This window comes from Bos indicus, chromosome 7 (genome assembly GCF_029378745.1).
Source record: "Bos indicus isolate NIAB-ARS_2022 breed Sahiwal x Tharparkar chromosome 7, NIAB-ARS_B.indTharparkar_mat_pri_1.0, whole genome shotgun sequence".
NCBI lineage: Eukaryota > Metazoa > Chordata > Mammalia > Artiodactyla > Bovidae > Bos > Bos indicus.
This window is the reverse complement of record NC_091766.1, coordinates 78,684,164-78,703,976: the sequence shown is the minus strand read 5'-3', so window position 1 is coordinate 78,703,976 and position 19,813 is coordinate 78,684,164. Positions and strand designations below refer to the sequence as shown.

The following is a 19,813-nucleotide window of genomic DNA, read 5'->3' as shown; positions in this document are numbered from 1 at the left end:
GGTTTGGGGGTTAGAAATTGCTGTACATGTCTTGCAATTTTGCATAAAACAATACCAGCAATCTCTCTCCTTCTCCATAGCCCTAAATTTATTATTAAGTAAATTCAGCAATAGCTCAATCACTGGAGACCAGGACAGGATGTGATACACTAAAGCACTTATATGTTTATTATCTTTGCAAGCAACATGAGTAGTGGTGTCTATAACTGCCTCCTGCAAATCTGCAGCGATGTGAGGCAAAACAGCATTTTTAAGAATTTCCCTTTTGGAATGCAAATGATTCTGCCTCTAATTTTGAATATTTTAGCCAGCATGTACCACACAGTAGTTCTGGAATCACTGGCATCTGTCATGCTGTCAAAACTGAGTCAAAATGCATTGTAATCCTGAAGAACGATAACGATAAACATCAATGCAACGTTAAAATGCATCCTAAAAAAAAAAAAAAATCCCCATAATTGCGATGAACATTAGAGAGAAAACGGCAGTCCTTCTGCAGGGAAATAACAGTCTGCTCTACCAATATTTCCCCTCCCCCTTGAAACTCATGCAAGTAATGATGACCTCCCGAAGTGCGGAATTTAAATGTTCCAGCATTCATCTGAGGATGAAGGGGGGAAAAATACATAGAAAACCACGAAACAAGTTGCAAACTGCACAAACGCAAGGAGAGAGAGAGAGAGAAGGGAACTGCAGGTTGATTCAGGAGCGATTGCAGAATGAGGAGCAACAGAAAGGAAACACGGAAGAAAGAAAGGGGGGAAAAGCCTTAAGCATTAAAGAGTAAGAAGTGAAAAAAACATTTACCAGCGGCTCGGTCAGTAGCTTCGCTCCCTGACACCATCTATATAGAGAGAGAACTTAGCCTAGAGTCTTCGGTCCCAGCTCGCTTTGGAGCAAAATTCCTTCACTTCGAGGGGGTAACAAACGCCCTCAAGAAAGAGAGAGAGAGGGAAAGAGGGGGAAAAATAATCCCAAAGACCAAGACAGGCTTTCCCCTCCTCCCTCTTACCCGCCCCCCGGACTCCCCAAACGGTGCTCGCTTCTGCACAGTTCTGCCGGCTGTGCCGCTGAGCTGCTGCGATGCTGCCGCGGCGGCTGCTGCTGCTGGTGCTGCTGCTGCTGCTGCTGCTACTTCGGAAACGATTAGGAGGAGGACGCCCAAGCACGACCTGAGCCTGCGAGCCACCCAGGACCAATGTGCAACCTGCTCTGGAATCAAACCCATAACACACGCACGCACATCCAGTGGCTCCTGCACTAGAGCCCCCGCGCGCACACACACACGCGCCCGCCCGCGCGCAGTACAGACACACAGACACGCGCGCACACACACGCGCGCACGCGCGCACACACACAGACACAAACACACACAGACACACTGAACGCCGCGCACCTCCCGCCCGCCGGCGCAGCCCCTGAATGGGAGTGCGAACCAATCCCTAGCCCCCGAGCGCGCGCACAGGCCGAGGCCGCCGGGGCTGGGTGGTGGCACTTGGGGGCGGCAGCTGCTGTAGCTCCTGGGTATGGGACTGGGGAAGGGCGTCACGGTCGCGAAAGAGGGGCGTTAGGGGCTCCTGCACCCCTTTGTCTGCAGAGCGATCCCCCCTCGCCCAACCCTCCCCGCAGCCAGGCACAGCGCGAGCCGCGGGCGGTGTAGAGTTCAGTTTCGCTGTGGGGTTGGTTGGGGGAGGCTCGGTTCCCTGGCTGCGCGCACCCAGGCACCGCAGCTGCACCCGGATCCCTGCACTCAGTGGAGCACAGAAAGCCCGAGCACCCCGAGAGTGACCCGAGCTTGCCTTGGGTTCAGATCACACCCACTGCTCGGCTGCAACCTCAGAATCCACCTTCCAGGGTTAGGAAGCAGAGAGGGGCAGAGAGCGGTGGTTTTAAGAGGGAAGGGAGAGTTTGCAGAGCCTTTAGCCCCTGCTGACCAGCCTCACCTAGGCAGCTCAGTGGCCCTGAACTTGTCCAAGGTGGTGCGGTACCCGGGAAACTAGGTTTCCACACCTCAGAGGGGAGTTGCTTTTCTTCCTTCCATAAAGGGAATTACAAAAGGAAGCAATTCCTGGCCCAGGAAAGGCTGATTCAGTTAGAGTAACTGACAGAAAATCCAGCAGGGCCTGGCTGTGGTAATAGTAACAGCTAACAGGTATTGCTTAGTTATCCTGCGCAGGCTTTGTGCTATGCAGTGGCCATGAATTAACTGATTGTATCTTGTCCAAACAGTATCTGATTAACCCTTGAAGGAAATTTAGGCTGCAGAATATTTTACCAACTGCTAGTCAGTGATAACCAATGCATCTGGGAATTTGAACCTGCAATTTAACTCAGGCACTGGAGAGAGAATGCCTTTCTTTGAAGGGCTCTAGGCATTTCCAGAAAAGTAAAGGTCTACTGGATGTTTGCATGATAACACCCTCTGGCCTTCAAGCTGTATCCAGCCTGTCTTCAGCAATCTGCAGGTCTGAAACACTGCATGCCTGCAGTTTGCGTAATGTCCTAATACTAATAATATTCAAAATACTCATCTCTTGACTATGTACTCTGAGTCACCCTTTTAATTAGGCTCAGCAGACTTGCAATCATAATCTTTAAAATAACTCTGTAAACAAGCTATCCTTATTTCCATTTTACATATGAGGAGACTGACCCAGAGATGCCTTGTGACTTTCTCAAGGTGACAGGGCCAGAATAAGGAGGATGTGGTTTGGTCACCTCCAAGGTCCATTTTTGCAATGCAGGCATCTGCCTATAATGCAGGAGATCCAGGTTCCATCCCTGGGCCGGGAAGATCCGCTGAAGAAGGGAATGACAACCCATTCCAGGATTATTGCCTGGAGAATCCCATGGATGAAGGAGCCTGGTAGGCTACAGTCCACAGGGTTGCAAAGAGTTGGACATGACTAAGCGAGTAAGCACGTGAGGTCCCTGTCAGTTTTTTCTTTTTTTAAACTAAATTATGTGTCTTCCTTAACTGTATATTGAATAAAGTCATGAGATGAGGGCACAGCAGTTACCTTTTATTTCATTCAACAAATGCATATTGATTTCCTATTAACATTCACTCATTCAAGAAATATTTACTAAGCATTTACTTCCTTCAAGGAACTTAGAGGTGACAGAAGATGACAAAGACACATCCCAGAACTCTTTGTGTTTATAGTCTGAGAAGATAGCAATCGCATGCTTATGATGCTGATGGTGAAAGCTTACTAGCAATGAATGTCCTTCCCTTCCCTATTCATCTAGCAAACTCCTAAATGTCCTTCAGTTTTCTACTCCAGTTTCACTTCTTCAGGGAAGCCATCTGTGATCTCTCTGGCTGAATTAAATCTCCCTTAATGTAGGCTTCCAAGGCATCATGTCAATTTTCTTTTTAAAAATTGTTATGGTTCCAATTTTCCATTAGTTCTGTGATTTGCCTAGTATAATCTTCCCAATCCACACAATTCTCTAGACCATAAGCCTCACTATGAATGTGTCTTTTTATTTTCCAGTAATCTCATAGTCCCTGGTAGATATTAAACCTGCTTTCTGTTTTACATGTGTGTGCACATGTGTACAAGCACACACACAACTCTTGGAATTGGAGTAATGATTCTTGGGGTAGGGTATTTTTTTTTTTTAATGATATTTTCATGTCAAAGATGAGTAACACGAAGCTGAGAGAGGTTAAGTAGCTGTCCCAAGGTCACACATTTGGATAAGTGGCAGAGAAGGACTCTAACAGCTCTATCTGATGTTTAAGTCCACGTGACTACCCACAGGCTCTGCTGTGGCCATGTTTTCCAGTAACCAATCAGACTATGTGAAAGTGGCTCATGGGAAATATAGTAGACAGATTTCTGGAGGTGGCATTATGGGGAATACAGAGATAATTTAATATTGTAGAAACTGAAAAGACCTGCAATAGGACATGAGTAGTCCACTACTGAGCGCCCACCATACGTCAGTCTTTTTGTTCAGAACTTATTTTTAAGCTTAACAATTATGGCTCGATGCTGTGATTCTCATTTTATAGACAAGGAAACCAAGGCTCCCCACAAAAAACAACCCCTGCTAAACCATAAACTTAGTTTTCTGAATGTTGAGCTTTAAGCCAACTTTTTCACTCTCCTCTTTCACCTTCATCAAGAGGCTTTTTAGTTCCTCTTCACTTTCTGCCATAAGGGTGGTGTCATCTGCATATCTGAGGTTATTGATATTTCTCCCGGCAATCTTGATTCCAGCTTGTGCTTCTTCCAGCCCAGCGTTTCTCATGATGTACTCTGCATAGAAGTTAAATAAACAGGGTGACAATATACAGCCTTGACGTACTCCTTTTCCTATCTGGAACCAGTCTATTGTTCCATGTCCAGTTCTAACTGTTGCTTCCTGACCTGCATAAAGGTTTCTCAAGAGGCAGGCAGGTGGTCTGGTATTCCCATCTCTTGAAGAATTTTCCACAGTTTATTGGGATCCACACAGTCAAAGGCTTTGGCATAGTCAATAAAGCAGAAATATATGTTTTTCTGGAACTCTCTTGCTTTTTCCATGATCCAGCGGATGTTGGCAATTTGATCTCTGGTTCCTCTGCCTTTTCTAAAACCAGCTTGAACATCTGGAAGTTCATGGTTCACGGATTGCTGAAGCCTGGCTTGGAGAATTTTGAGCATTACTTTACTAGCGTGTAAGATGAGTGCAACTGTGCAGTAGTTTGAGCATTCTTTGGCATTGCCTTTCTTTAGATGGGGAAACAGTGGAAACAGTGTCAGACTTCATTTTTTTGGGCTCCAAAATCACTGCAGATGGTGACTGCAGCCATGAAATTAAAAGATGCTTACTCCTTGGAAGGAAAGTTATGACACCCTAGATAGCATATTCAAAAGCAGAGACATTACTTTGCCAACAAAGGTCCATCTAGTCAAGGCTACGGTTTTTCCAGTGGTCATGTATGGATGTAAGAGTTGGACTGTGAAGAAAGCTGAGCACCAAAGAATTGATGCTTTTAAACTGTGGTGTTGGAGAAGACTCTTGAGAGTCCCTTGGACTGCAAGGAGATCCAACCAGTCCATTCTGAAGAAGATCAGTCCTGGGTGTTCTTTGGAATGATGCTAAAGCTGAAACTCCAATACTTGGGCCACCTCATGCGAAGAGTTGACTCATTGGAAAAGACTCTGATGCTGGGAGGGATTGGGGGCAGGAGGAGAAGGGGACGACAGAGGATGAGATGGCTGGATGGCATCACTGGCTAGATGGATGTGAGTTTGAGTGAACTCCGGGAGTTGGTGATGGACAGGGAGGCCTGGCGTGCTGCGATTCATGGGGTCGCAAAGAGTTGGACATGACTCAGTGACTGAACTGAAATGAAACCGTAAACTCCAGAGGAAAACTGAAATATCTATTTTTATTTTCCATTTTATACAACTTGTTGCTGTTGTTGTTCAGTCACTAAGTTATGTTTGACTCTTCGCAACCCCATGGACTGAAACCCTCCAGGCTCTTCTGTCCATGGAATTTCTCAGGCAAGAATACTGGAGGGGACAGCCATTTCCTACTTCAGGGAATCTTCCCAATCCAGGGATGGAACCCATCTCCTGCATAGGCAGGTAGATTCTTTACCACTGAGTCACCTGGGAAGCCCAACCTACCAAACTTTAAACTCTCTCTCTCACTCACTCTCTTCTCTCTCTCTCTCACTCACACACACACAGACTATCAAGCAAATTGTCCAAAGTCTTACTACTAGTAAATCAGGAGCTGGGATTTGCACCTGGGTCTGTCCGACTTCAGTGTTTCAGAGAAGATTGGGACTAGAGGGTCATTATGGGGTTTGCAGCTTAACCAGGCTATTGTATCTGAGAAGGTATCTATGTCTAACAAGAAGAGGCATTGCATGTTCTTTTCTTTCCCATTAAATCTTACAAGGAATCTGAGATTCAGAGACCGAAAGTCATTTGATCAAGGTCACAGCCAGTGTCATCATGCTGAGCTGGGTTTATACTCCAGCCTCTCTCACGACAGACTTGTGGTGCAGTGTCATGAATGGAAGACAGAGTAAACCAGATTTTCAGCCGTTCCTGGCTGGGGCGGGAGGATGGGGAGCTGGGAAATCCCTGGAGGAAATGCTGCAGAGAACCGAGCAGACCTGTGACACCTCTCTTCCTACCCGTCCCCACTCCTCCAGGTTCCATTTTTGCTCAGGCCTCTGTTCCTCTGCCTTTTCAGGTCTCACCTGGAACTTGATGCCTCCACCACCTCCCCATTCATTTGCAGCACCAGCAATGGCTCCAAATCCCAGAAAAGTGAAAACTGCATTTTGTAAGGTTGGGCTCCTAACAGACTACTGGGTTTGTTCAGTGACAAGGGGAAGCTTTGATTACAAATAGGAAGCTTTTTGTTAAACACCTTTCCATTTTGGAGTATAATAGGGGATGTTGGTGTGTAGCTCTTTGTAGAGTTTCCTAACCTATAAGAATTCATACTATAAAAATGAGACATTCAGAAACAGAAAAACATCTCCATCCCATGCATTTTCTACTCTATCTCTAGTATTCACCTCCCTGCCCTGTCCTCTCCCTGCCCACAAAATGCACCCACAAATTCTGTCCATGTATTTACATGCCTTAGAGCCATAGACATATACATTCAGCTATTAGTATAAACGCGTAGTGGTCCATGACTGCATATACTTCTCCTGCAACTGTCTGGCTATTAACTTGCCCCACACTGAAATGTTATGAATAAAGTAAGTGAGGGGTTGCTAAGAAAATGTTAAATATTAACCCTCTTTCCTTCTCCCTAAGAATACATTTATTCCTTGGAGAATGTTTCAGATGGCCGAAAGCTCTCTGGGATTCTCAATAACCCCTTCCCGGGTATATGTTAGGCAGCTGATTTTTCTTATGAGAGCAGTGGAATCTTGAAGTTATGGTAAGATAACCCATTAAGAAAGTCATGATGGCAACCTTCAAGGAAAGCTGTGTTGAAAACTTGAAATGTTAGTCAATGTTCTGCAGTGGCCCCCAGGACAGGAACTTTAAAGTTTTCTGAGAAGTGTCCTAATAATTCTACTGTTGAGAACTTTCAAAGAGACTGGCAGAGTTCTTCCCCAACACAACTTTCTGAGGCAAATGTAGTTGTGATCACCATTTTGCAGATGAAGAAACCAGGGCTCTGGGAGAGCAAACCATTTAAGGTGAAGTTACACAGCTAGAAGGCAAGCTGGGATGCAAACACAGGTCTGTCTGATGCCATCACCTGTATGGTGGGCTCTATCTTCTGCCACCTTGAATTCATGACACCCCATTGTGTGTGGAACCAGATGTGGGGAGGGCTGGTGGGGAGGGTGGAGGCTAATAGGCTTCAGGTGTGTACAATACTTCAAGTGTAGTAATATCTCTATCCTAGGAAACTAAACACAGTTTAGATAGCCCCTTAAAGGAGTGTTATTTAGTTTATCTGTCAAATTAGAAATCTGATATATATATCATATACGAGGGATATATGATACACACACACACACACACACACACACACACACACACAGACACCAGGGAGCTTGGTAGGAGGACTCAGTCACATGACTGTCATTGGGGAAAAGGCTTCTGAGTCCCCTTTGACAAGTCTTTCTTCCCTTGAATTTAAACAGCACTGCAATGTGGTTGTCAACCACATCCCAGGTCAATCACTCTTAACAGACAATCTCTTCAATTTCCTAGAATCCTTACAGAGGGTATTCTGAAAAAGTCTTCCTTTCCTAAGGATGGGAAATTTAGAAGCAAAGACAACCTGAGCTTGTTAAAATCACTGCACTTCTCCATATTGGTTTCCAGTGTCTGTAAACCGTTTTCAAAATTCAGTAGATTTCTGCTTTCGGAGAGATGTCAGGAAGGATCCTCAGAATGTGTTTCTATCCAGCCATATTAATTTGGTGCCAAGTATTGATAGTTCACCCATGTACCAGTATTTGCATTTTTACATAGGCTACACCTTGTATACAGAAGGATAACAGATGACCGTCTTGGTTCTATAACTTAATGCTAGAGATTGTGTCTTGTACAGTAATCATTCATCTTTCCAGAAATCAGTCAGATAAAAGGAATGATGTTGTGACCTTGCATAGTTGCAATAGTATCTGAATTTAAATTCTGAAACCCCCTCAAACAATAGCTTAGAGCCTACATATTTTAATTTTATGTAATATTCCAACAGGTCTGAATTTACAAGCCTATAGGGAATTAGAAAACAAGAGGTAAACTGCTCTTGTTAGAAACTTAATAATAGCAAGAAATAGATAACCAGAGAATGAAGGAGGAGATAAAATTTAAATTTTACAATGTTTGAAAAGCTTAATTTTCAGGTAAGCCTTCAAATACCACATTTCAACAGAAATTCTGTGAATCTTCAGATTACATTATTGTAGACCAGTATATGATGTTAATGTTATTGATTCAAGTCCATACTTGATTGCTACTTGAAGCCACAGAAATAAAGCCTATATTCCTCCACCTATCAGTTAAGGTTCTCCATGGTGTGGCCCAGGAGTGTCTCGTAATTTCCCCTCTGGAACAAACGTGTTTCAAGACATCTGATTAGACATGATACTAAGTGAAGCAAGTCAGACAGAGAAAGATAAACACTATATGATATCATATAATGGAATCTTAGATGTGGAATCTAACAGGTAGTATGAATGAACTTACTTACAAAACAGAAACAGGCTGACAGACATAGAAAACAAACTTTTGTCACCAAATGTGAAGGGTGAGGAGGGATAAATTGGGAGTGTGGGATTAACAGACAGACAATACCATATGTAAAACAGATGAACAGTAAGGATTTACTGGTTGGCACAGGGAGCTGTATTCAATATCTTGTAATAAATTATAGTGGAAAAGAATGGGAAAATGTATAGATATACACATATACATGTATAACTGAATCATGTTGCTGTACACCTGAAACAGATACAATATTGCAAATCAAATGTACTTCAATTAAAAAAAGTGACTGCCTGGAGAGAGGTCTCAAGATGATTTGAACACCATATTCCTGTGATCTACATTGTTCTGAGTGCTGAGATGCATTATTTGATCCAGTTAGTGGGGCTGATCCAATCTAGTGCTATACATGCCATGTGTTTCCCAAACATAGAACCAATTCTCCTTTCCTATATCATGTCCCCTAACCTTCTCCCCGAACCTCGGCTCTAGTCAAAAATTAATGATTCCCATACAACTATGCTTTCCTTTGTCCATGGATTTCCTCCTTTGTTTACACTTTATCTGGAACAACATTGCCTTCTTCACCATTTCCACAAGGCAATTCCTCTTCAAACATCCCACTCAGGTGTCATCATCTATTTCCAATAGTCTTCCCTGAGTGCCCTAGCCAGAAATCCTCTTCTTGTTTTCTAAAAGTAACTCATGTAGGTGAATATCATGTCCGCCTTATATTAAAGTTACTCATGCTCTTGTCCTTCCTCCTGGACAACAAATTTCTTGAATGCGATAACCCTATATGGGTAACTTTTTAATCCACCACCACGAGTTACACAAAGACTTTCCCTGAATAAAGTATCTGCTATAGGAGTATATATAAATGAATGGTGAATACTCAATATTTGGTGAATGAACGAACATAAAGTTATTATTACTACTTTCCTGCTATGTCACAAAGAGATAAAGTTGCATTTTGTAGGCTAGAGAATAGAGCTAATGCTGGGCAATTCCTGTGAGTAGCTAGGCTCTAAGGATATGGCAATAAACTCTCAGCTCCTAAGATGCTCCCAGGCCAGTACAGGAGACAGGAAAGAAGATGGATGGAACAGGTGACATTGCTACTTGACACTCATCAGGAATTTTTGTCTTGGCTTTGCTGGCAGGTCAGTTAAAAGCTGATAAACAGAGTAGATAAGAGAATCTTATATAATGTTGTACCATATTTAATGTCAAAGAGCATCATTATAAGGGAATATTTTGTGTCTATGTGTATGGGGGTGAGTGTGAGTGTGTGCTTACATGCTCATGCTGGCTCAGCTGCACAGTCAGAGGGGTAAGCAGCAATTTCCCCAAATCTCCTGAAATATCTCCAGAAAAAGGAAACTGATGATTCCCTTAAGACTAAAGAGAGACACCACTGAATAAATAATACCTTTCAAGAGGCTTAATACATTGTAAAGAGCGTTTTCACTGATTGGTAGAAATTCTTTTTGATTAATTAATTAGTTAATGTTTTCAAAGCACTTTCAAGATGAAAAACATTTGATGAGGACTACATAATAATTGTTATTTTTCCTGTGTACCTTGGTTTTTCACATTACTAGGTTTGCTTTGCTTCCAGATCACTCCCTGAGCCCATGTACCCTCACAGAGGCATGGTATGGAATACTCCAAGAGAAAAGAGACAAACAGATGGGATACCAGGGGTGGAGGTTATAGAAAAAAAAGACTCTGAAGATCCATTTTTAAACTATACTTGAAATCTGATCATACAAGATAATGGAGAGGACAATCATGATAAAAACTAGTGATATCCTTTACCAGAGAAATTCCGTTTGCTCCCTAGCAAAGAGTCCTAACTGCCTTGCACCATGTCTGGACTAATACCTATTTATTTGAGGAGTAACAATGACTGATTTTTTACTAAGCTTACTATATTCTAGGTATTCTTCAAGTATTTTGCATATACATGTTAATTAATTGTCTACTCAAAACTGCTATTTGAGACACCTTTGCTATACACATTTTACAGACAGAGAAACCAAGGACTAGACAGGTGAGTGCCTCATCCAAGGTCATGAACACCTTGCGACACACCTCAAAACTTGGCCACGATGCTAGGAGGAAGGACGGGGGAGAGGGCAAGAAGGGGAAAACGAGAGGCAGTCAAAGACAGGAATTCCACCAAAATCCTACCCCTACAATATCTGATGACCCACTAATAAGTTAACACATAGAAACTAAAGTGATTCAGATGGCAAAGGTGATTTAGCTTCGTTTCCAAAGTGAAGATCTATATTTAATACTCCCAGGATCACCTGACATTCTGCCCACAGACAAGGCCCCTAAAATCCTCATTACCATCAAAATGACAAGGCACCACGGTGAGAATGAAGTCCTGGGTCATGAACCTCCAATTTCCCTTTGACTAAAAGCAACTGTCATAAGCTTTCTTTAAAAGCATCTCCATAGAGTGAAAGAGCAAGGGCTTTGGATGATAGCATCAGATGATCTCAGTCCCTGACTAGTTGTGTGACCCTGGTCCTTATTATTTAACATCTCTGAACTTCAATCATCGTATTGATAAAATGGAGCCATAAAAGCGCTTCTCGCCTAGATCTGTTGTGAGCATTATCTATGAAACACAGGGAAAGGAACGGGCAATGCCTAGATTGTAGTAGGTGCTGCATAAAAAAACAAAAACAAAAAAAACAGTAATTCAAATATTCTCTTCCTCCTTCTTCCTCTCTCCTCAAGCTTATGTGGCCTGACCTGTTGAAACACATATTACCACCATGCCTGTTACATTCCCAGGCAACACAGTAGTTCTCCACATTTTCTCCCAATATATGTGAACATCTTTTGAATGATTCATAGATGCTATGATTTGCAATAGCTTCCAGGTACCAAAAATGGTAGATGGAGCAGAGTAACGCCAGGGAAACCCACTCTGTAGTTCAGCTGTGTTCCCTGAGTAACGAAAAGGTCAGTGACATGAACAAGATATATAATCTCGGAAATGGACAAGTTTATTCTGAGAACAGGTGTCCATCACCAGGACTAGAATCCGTAAGACAGATGCATGCAATTCACTGGTCTTACTGGCAGCACAGTTTTCATTAATGGTGGTGTCAATCTCTTTTCAGATGTGAGACATAGAGATGCTAAAGACAGAGAGCTGGTCAGAGCACATCTGATCCTCTTTTTCATCAGCTCAGTGATCTCAGGCAAGTTAATGCCATTTCTTTAAGCCTCAGTTTTTCCATTAAAAAAACAGTGACTAACACTGTATATAAGCCTATGTGTGTTTTATTTTACTTTTGTTGGAGTATAGTTGCTTTACCCTGTTGTGTTAGTTTCTACTGTACAACAGTGAGTCAGCTATAGATATACATTTATCCCCACTACCCCCACCACTGCTTTTTTGGATTACCTCACCACAGAGCATTATGTAGAGTCCCCTGTGCTGTACAATAGGCTCTCATTGGTTATCTATTTTATACATAGCATTGTTGCAGGAAGAGGGACCCTTTCCAAGGCCCGAAACCGGGCTCTTGTCTAACACTCGGAAACGAATTGTCCGAGGAGACGCATGCACTGACAGAGCAAGAGATTTTATTGAGAAAGGGCACCCGGGTGGAGAGCAGTAGGGTAAGGGAACCCAGGAGAACAGCTCTGCCACGTGGGTTTATGTGCCTCGGGTTTTATGCTGATGTGATTAGTTTCTGGGTTGTCTCTGGCTAATCATTCTGACTCAAGAGTCCTTCCTGGCACTGCACGCCTGTTCAGCCAAGACGGACGCCAGAGAGGACTCTGGGAGGTGGTCACACATGCGGTGTCTCCTCTGGACCTTTCCTGAACTCTTCCAGCTGGTGGTGGCTTATTAGTTCCGTGTTTCTTACCAGGACCTCCTGTCGTAAAACAGCTCATGCAAATGGTTCCTGTGGTGCCCGGCCAGGTGGGCGGTTTCAGTCAGTGTGCTTCCCCTAACAGTATCAATAGTGTGTGTGTATATATACATCAATCCCAGTCTCCAAATTCATTTAATCAGGGCTGTTGTGAATAGAAAATGGACTAACCCACAGAAAGGATACAGACACTACCTAAGTGTCAGCAGTGGTATTGGAGGTGGTGTAAGCTCTCTCCAGGAGAAAAGAGGATTCTTAAAATAAGCTGTTCGAGGTAGGGCCAGGATAAGCAAGAAGGAGCAGGGGAATGGCGGCAACATCAAGAAAAATGTTTCTTACAGCTTACAGTTCTGTGAAGGGGCAGCGAAGAAAAGGTTCAGAAGCTATTCTCATTTGTACGCACTTTCAAGAGTCTTGAGGAACCTGGGCAGCTGTGGTCCGCTCACACACTCCACATCCTATGAGGCACAGTATACTGTGCGCTACTCAAAGAGATATTGAATGGGTTGGAAATCAACTTTCTATTTTTCTTTCTTTTTCCTTCCCTAAAATCTTTGAACAGTTCCCAGCCATCAACAAACATCCTCGGAGAAGTAACAGGTTAAGGGCAGGTGAGCACCCTGCCCAGAGACCAGTGAGGAGACGAATTAGAATAATACTGTACACATCTTACTGACCTTATTTTCTGGTAAGGAGACAAGCTTTGCTGCCAGGCTCCCAAAAGTACTCGGAAGTGCCCTGTGATGATGGCACAGTGACTGAGAAGGGCAGAACGTCTTCTACAGCACCATGATGTTTGAGAAATAAGAAGTCTGGAGGGTATTTTTTGGTTCTCAGATGAAAGGGCCTGTATCCTTTCCTGCCAGTCCGAATTCCAGCCTCCACCCCCAACCGGAAACACTTCAAAGATATTCTAATAGGAAAGGTTGCCAACTAATTGTCAGAGAGGATTAGTATTATCAGTAACCAAACTGTGAGCCTTTGGTCTCCTGGCAAGCAGAGGGAAGAGAGAAGCCAGCTCCAAAAAGCAGTTTCTATGGAAAGCAGAGAAGTAGCCCTTACCCCAGGGTACCCAGACTTAGGAAGCATTTATCACCCCATATGAACAGACCACCTATTCTTAGAACAAACTAGACATCGGGCACCTTGCCCTCACTTCTATTTTATGAAAAAGACCAAACACTCAAGTTAAAGGCAAGCAATAAACAAAGTAGCCATTAAAGGATTTAGATTAGGAAATGTAATTACCCCATTCCTACCCCCAACCTCATCCCAAAAGGGTTCCAAACCTTTATAGAGAGTGCTAACAGTCCAGGGCACAGCCATGGTGACTGGAAGGAAAAAAGGAGAGTGGGACAAAGGCCAATAATACATCCCAAGCACATTTCACCCAGAGAGAAGGTCCTGAGAAGGAAGCAAGAGAGAGAGGCTTTAACAAGGGATTTAGTGTCATTCCATTCCTGGACTGTTAGGGCAAATGGTAAGAGACTGCAGCACAAACTGATTTGATAATCTAGCAGGGAAAAAAGCAGAAGTGAGAGAATCCTGGAAAATTCTTGCTGAGAATGTTTCCTCACCAAGGGTTTTCTTACAAGCCATGACAAAATTACATTCATAAATTTCTTAAAATGTCTTTATCTTACAGATTTTATCATGACATCTGTTTTGTAAATATCTTCAGTTGTTGCCTATCACCTAAAAAATGAGATTAAAACAAAACAGCAGGACGTGCCTTGCCCTTGACCATCTAGTTTAAACCTACTATCAAGTTCTGTCTTTTCCCACTTCTCAATCATGGACCCCATATTTTGATCACACAGACTCACTGTGCTTTTACAAATAAGTTATGCTCTGTGCCACGGCATGTCTTGCTTTCTACTCTATCCGTATTCTTCTTTTCATCTCCACATTTGGTGAACTATTCATCTTCAAAACTTTGATTCTTAAAAAATATTATTCTGAAATATTCCCAGAGTTCATTCTCCCTTTTGAGCTGCTATATCACCTCTTATATTTAACAATTCTTTCACTAGATAATTTCTGCTATCATAGTAATTGCCTTCTATAATACCTTACTAGAGTATTGAATTATTTGAGGGCTTGAGTTCATGTCTTATTTATATTGTGAATGCCTGCCAAGAAAAAAGCAATCCGTTAGTATTTTTTGTTTGTTTTGTTTTGTTCTCTTTTGTATAAATGAAAACAGGTTTGGGTATTCAGAGTATCAGTTCACCTATTTTAGACTAGTAGCCGTGACTGAGATCATGTGATCATGAATAAAGCAAATACTACCATCTGGTGGTAACATAGACAAATTGCAGTATCAAGTTTCAAGACATAGCTGAACTTCTGAAATTTCTATCTGCAACTTAAATTTAAAAATATGAACCACACTAAGAGTTATTATCTTGTGATCACTGTGGTAGTGTATTATTATATTAACATACAACTTCAATGATACTTGTATTTGATTATTCAGTATCTTCAGTTTTCAATTTTAAAGCCTATATACTTTAAACAAATGTGTTTTATTTTACGTAAATTCTATCCTGACAAAGTTGATTTCTAAAGCCTATTTATATGATACAATATCTTTTCATATCAAATATTTGTATTTCTTACTTTAACAAATGAAACTTTTATATGCAAAGCAATGTATTAGACATTGTATCATAAAACATTTTCTCTTAGATTAAAAAGAATATAATGTCAATGCATGTACCCAGCACTTGACCAACTAAAAATTCGAGAAATAATCTCACTTTCATGCATCAAATGATTGCTGCTCTTTTTGATGATGATCCTTAGGCACCATAGTTGCTATTGATCTTAAAGAATCTCATAACTATCAAATTAAAAAAAATAAATTTAAAATGCATTCAGAATTAAGTATTTTCAGCTGGTGTAATATCTAAGGATATAATTTCCCAAGTAGTCATAGTAACCCCTCTCACAGTCAGAATAGTTTATTAATACCCTGTCCCATGATCATATAAAAAATGTATAGTACAATAGTTATCACATTGCTACTGGAAAAATAGAAATGTTTTTCTTATACCATTAGAATTCTGTTCTTGTTCCTCTATATACTCCTGTAATATTGGGGGGGGAAGTGTACTATGGATGAAATAACAAAGCTGTTCTATATACACTGGCTGCCACTCAGGGTAAAATGTGGTCTCTATCTCTATTCAGATACATAATGTAGCTCTAAAGTCAGGCTGCTGAAAAAGATAAGAATTCCTGAAAGTAAAACAATGTGTTTTGAAGATAAGAACTCGCCCACTGAATTGCACCCTGGTCTGAGTTTCACTCCTCGGATGTTTGTGAATTGAGAACTCAAACAGACGTCTCTCCGAGTACCTCTATACCTGTGGCTTCTCCCTTCCTCTAATCTATTCTGCAATTTGTTACCAGATTATTAGCCTAAACCTTCCTTGCACGTATCACTTTTGCCTGGAAGTTTCTCAACTTCCAGGCATTTATAGAGTAAAATTTTAACTGCTTCTTTTATCAATCAAAGCAAGTCAACAAATGTGCTCCACGTGTACACTGCCTACTGGCCCTTGGTACATCTGCCAACCACCAGGTATGGCTCTGTGGGTTCCCATCTTAATTTTCTGTTGTTGTTCTGTCAGTGCTTCTCAAACAGCAGTGTGCACACAAATCACTTGGGGATGCAGATTCTGATTCGTGGGGTCTGGACAACCTGGGGTTTCACATTTCCAACCAACTCCATGGTAAGGCCGATGCTGCTGGTCCCAGGACCACAATTTGGGTAGCGAGGGATCTCTTCCATATCATAACATGACCTTCCACTCCCATTTGTACCCCTGACATTCCTGACCTTTAAAATAGTTACTTCTTCTTGACAAATCAACCCTGAATCTCTCTTCTTCCGAACATGTTCCCTACTCCCTCTAGCCCAGGGTTTTCAACTTGGCTGCACATGAGAATCACCTGGGGAGCATTAAAAACTCCAGCTGCACAAGGGCACGCCAGGTCGATTAAGTCAAAATCTCTGGGGCTGGGACCAAGGCATCGGTAATTTTTAAGCTCCTCAGGCAACTACAACCTGCTGCCAAGGTTGAGAGCCCCTGGTTTTAGGTAGAAACGAGGCTTTTCCTTTCAATGCCTATAGCTCTTTGCTTTCATCTGTTTTTATGTTTGAATTAACTATGAACTATCCTTGTGTGCTTAAGTGGCTTCTACTACCACCATACAAACTTCTTGAGGACAGGATGTTTGCCACCTCTTGGCAGGCTGAATATGTTAGCGCTTAAGCAAGGGCTGTTGAGGCAGAGTTCCTGAGTTCACTTTTGAAATCTATCATGTATAATCATGAGCTTATTTTTAAAGCTCTTTATGCCTCAGTTTTCTTCTCCATAAATTGGAAATAACACTAGCAACTGCATTGTCAGGTATTTTTAATAAGTGAGATAAACATACAAGGCACTGAGCGCCGGCTCTTAGTATCTTCTCGACAAACGTTAGCCATTATTATTATTAATTAGCCTGCTTTGTCTGCCTCACATTGTATAACGTAGCAGTAAGCAGTCAATAATCATTTGCTGGATGAATAAGTCAACAAATGATGGAAAATAAATCATATTTAATTGCTCTAAAATAAGCCCAGAACACCAGCCTTCTACTAAAAAAGTTCAAGTGAATGCATGCTCACTGTTTATAAGGGCCTGTAGGTATCTATGATGCTACTGGCCTGAGTGAGTTCAAATCCAAGAAAAGGTAGATGGCTCCTCACTATGGGAGAGACTGGGAAAAAGATAATGACCATGTTCAAAAAAACTTTGAATGCTCTCAGTACCATGTGTCCACTAAAATTCACCAAACCTATTAAAACAAACATTAAAAAAAGTTGCACTGAAAATAATATTGTTTTGGAGAATGCCTTTAAAACCCAATCCAAACCTTTAGCAAGCACTGAATTTCATAATCTTTCAAATGTGTGAATGATCTGTCGTCCTAGACAGGGACTCACCCTACACCGGCAGGACGCTGCCTTGGCCACCGCAAGTGTAAACAGCCCAGCTTTATAACCATTCTTCTGCCAAAAGAACATTTCATCATGACTGAGCAGTGGAGTAGGTAGGTGACTGAAGATGCTAGTCATAATACATAATGTGATGGAACAGGTGAAGTCAGCCTATTACCAGTGTGAATAGAGCCCTTTTGTTGGAATTCATCCTGGTGGAATGAATAGCCTCTGTTATGTTTATTGATTACACCCTAAGTATTGAAGGAGAGGTGGCTAGAGCTGCCCAGAAAAATAGTCAGATGCCATTGTGTGTCTTTCCTTTTGGCAAGGCCAGATAAGCAGTCAGAATTCACTTTTAAACTCTAAACAAAATGTTCGATATTCTTACAACCCACAAGAATAAAATCAAGTGGATAAAGAAATGTCTTAAGTGACTCAGATCTGAGTACTTTTCACTCTCTGCAGCTGCCATCTACATCCATGCCATCTACTGACCTCGAAGAACAGCTACACAGGCCTCTGCCTCTATACTCTTTCTACGCAGTAAATATAATTTTAAAAATTCTGTCTGATCCTGCCACTGGCCCCCTTGGTTAGTTAGTTAGTTAGTTCAGTCTCTCAGTCATGTCCAAGTCTTTGCGAGCCCATGGCTTCCATGTCCATCACCAAGCTCCTGCAGAGCTTGATCAAAACTCTTGTCCATCTGCGATGCTATCCAAACATCTCATCCTCCATGGTCCCCTTCTCCTCCTGCCTTCAATTTTTCCAAGCACCTGGGGTTTTTCCAATGAGTCACTTCTTTGCATCAGTTAGCCAAAGTATTAGAGCTTCAGCTTCAGCATCAGTCCTTCCAATGAATATTCAGGACTGATTTCCTTTAGGAGCTTGCTCAAACTCATGTCCATAGAGTTGGTGATGCCATACAACCATTTCATCCTCTGCTGTCCCCTTCACCTCCTGTCTTCAATCTTTCCCAGCATCAGGGTCTTTTCTAAGGAGTCAGTTCTTCACATCAGGTGGCCAAAGTACTGGAGTTTCAGCTTCAACATCAGTCCTTCCAATGAATATTCAGGACTGATTTCCTTTAGGATGGACTGGTTGAATCTCTTTGCAGTCCAAGGGACTCTCAAGAGTCTTCTCCAACACCACAGTTCAAAGGTGCCAATTTTTTGGCACTCAGCTTTCTTTGTGGTCCAACTCTCACATCCATTCATCACTACTGGAAAAACAATAGCTTTGACTAGACAGACTTTTGTTGGCAAAGTAATGTCTCTGCATTTCGGTATGCTGTCTAGGTTTGTCCTAGCTCTTTTTCCAAGGACCAAGTATCTTTTAATTTCATGGCTGCAGTCACCATCTGCAGTGATTCTGGAGCCCAAGAGAGTAAAGTCTTTCACTGTTTCCATTGTTTCCCCATCTATTTGCCATGAAGTGACCCCAGTTTTCTGAATGTTGAGTTTTCACCCAACTTTTTCACTCTCCTCTTTCACTTTTATCAAGAGGCTCTTTAGTTCTTGTTTGCTTTCTGCCATAAGGGTGGTGTCATCTGCATATCTGAGGTTATTGATATTTCTCCCGGTAATCTTGATTCCAGCTTGTGCTTCTTCCAGCCCAGCGTTTCTCATGATGTACTCTGCATAGAAGTTAAATAAGCAGGGTGACAATATACAGCCTTGACGTACTCCTTTTCCTATTTGGAACCAGTCTGTTGTTCCATGTCCAGTTCTAACTGTTGCTTTCTGACCTGCATATAGGTTTCTCAAGAGACAGGCAGGCGGTCTGGTATTCCCATCTCTTTCAGAATTTTCCACAGTTTATTGTGATCCACACAGTCAAAGGCTTGGCATAGTCAATAAAGCAGAAGTAGATGCTTTTCTGGAACTCTTTTGCTTTTTCCATGATCCAGCAGATGTTGGCAATTTGATCTCTGGTGTCTCTGCCTTTTCTAAATCCAGCTTGAACATCTGGAAGTTCTCAGTTTACATACTGTTGAAGCCTGGCTTGGAGAATTTTGAGCATTACTTTACTAGAATGTGAGATGAGTACAATTGTGTGCTAGTTTGAACCTTCTTTGGCATTGCCTTTCTTTGGGATTGGAATGAAAACTGACCTTTTCCAGTCTTGTGGTGACTGCTGAGTTTTCCAAATTTGCTGGCATATCGAGTGCAGTACTTTAACAGCATCGTCTTTTAGTATCATCTTTT

The 19,813-nt window shown here is 42.1% G+C and overlaps 1 protein-coding gene across 2 annotated transcripts in view; it reads right to left on the bottom strand.

Annotated features, from left to right (window-relative positions):
* LOC139184221 (teneurin-2-like) overlaps window positions 1–1,362 on the bottom strand; it is a 451,142-nt gene extending 449,780 nt beyond the window's left edge. For both annotated transcript variants that reach the window (XM_070793968.1, XM_070793970.1), the window contains exon 1: window positions 808–1,362. The gene's annotated coding sequence lies outside the window, so the exon portion shown is untranslated. The remainder of the gene's footprint in view (window positions 1–807) is intronic.
* Window positions 1,363–19,813: the final 18,451 nt, after the last annotated feature.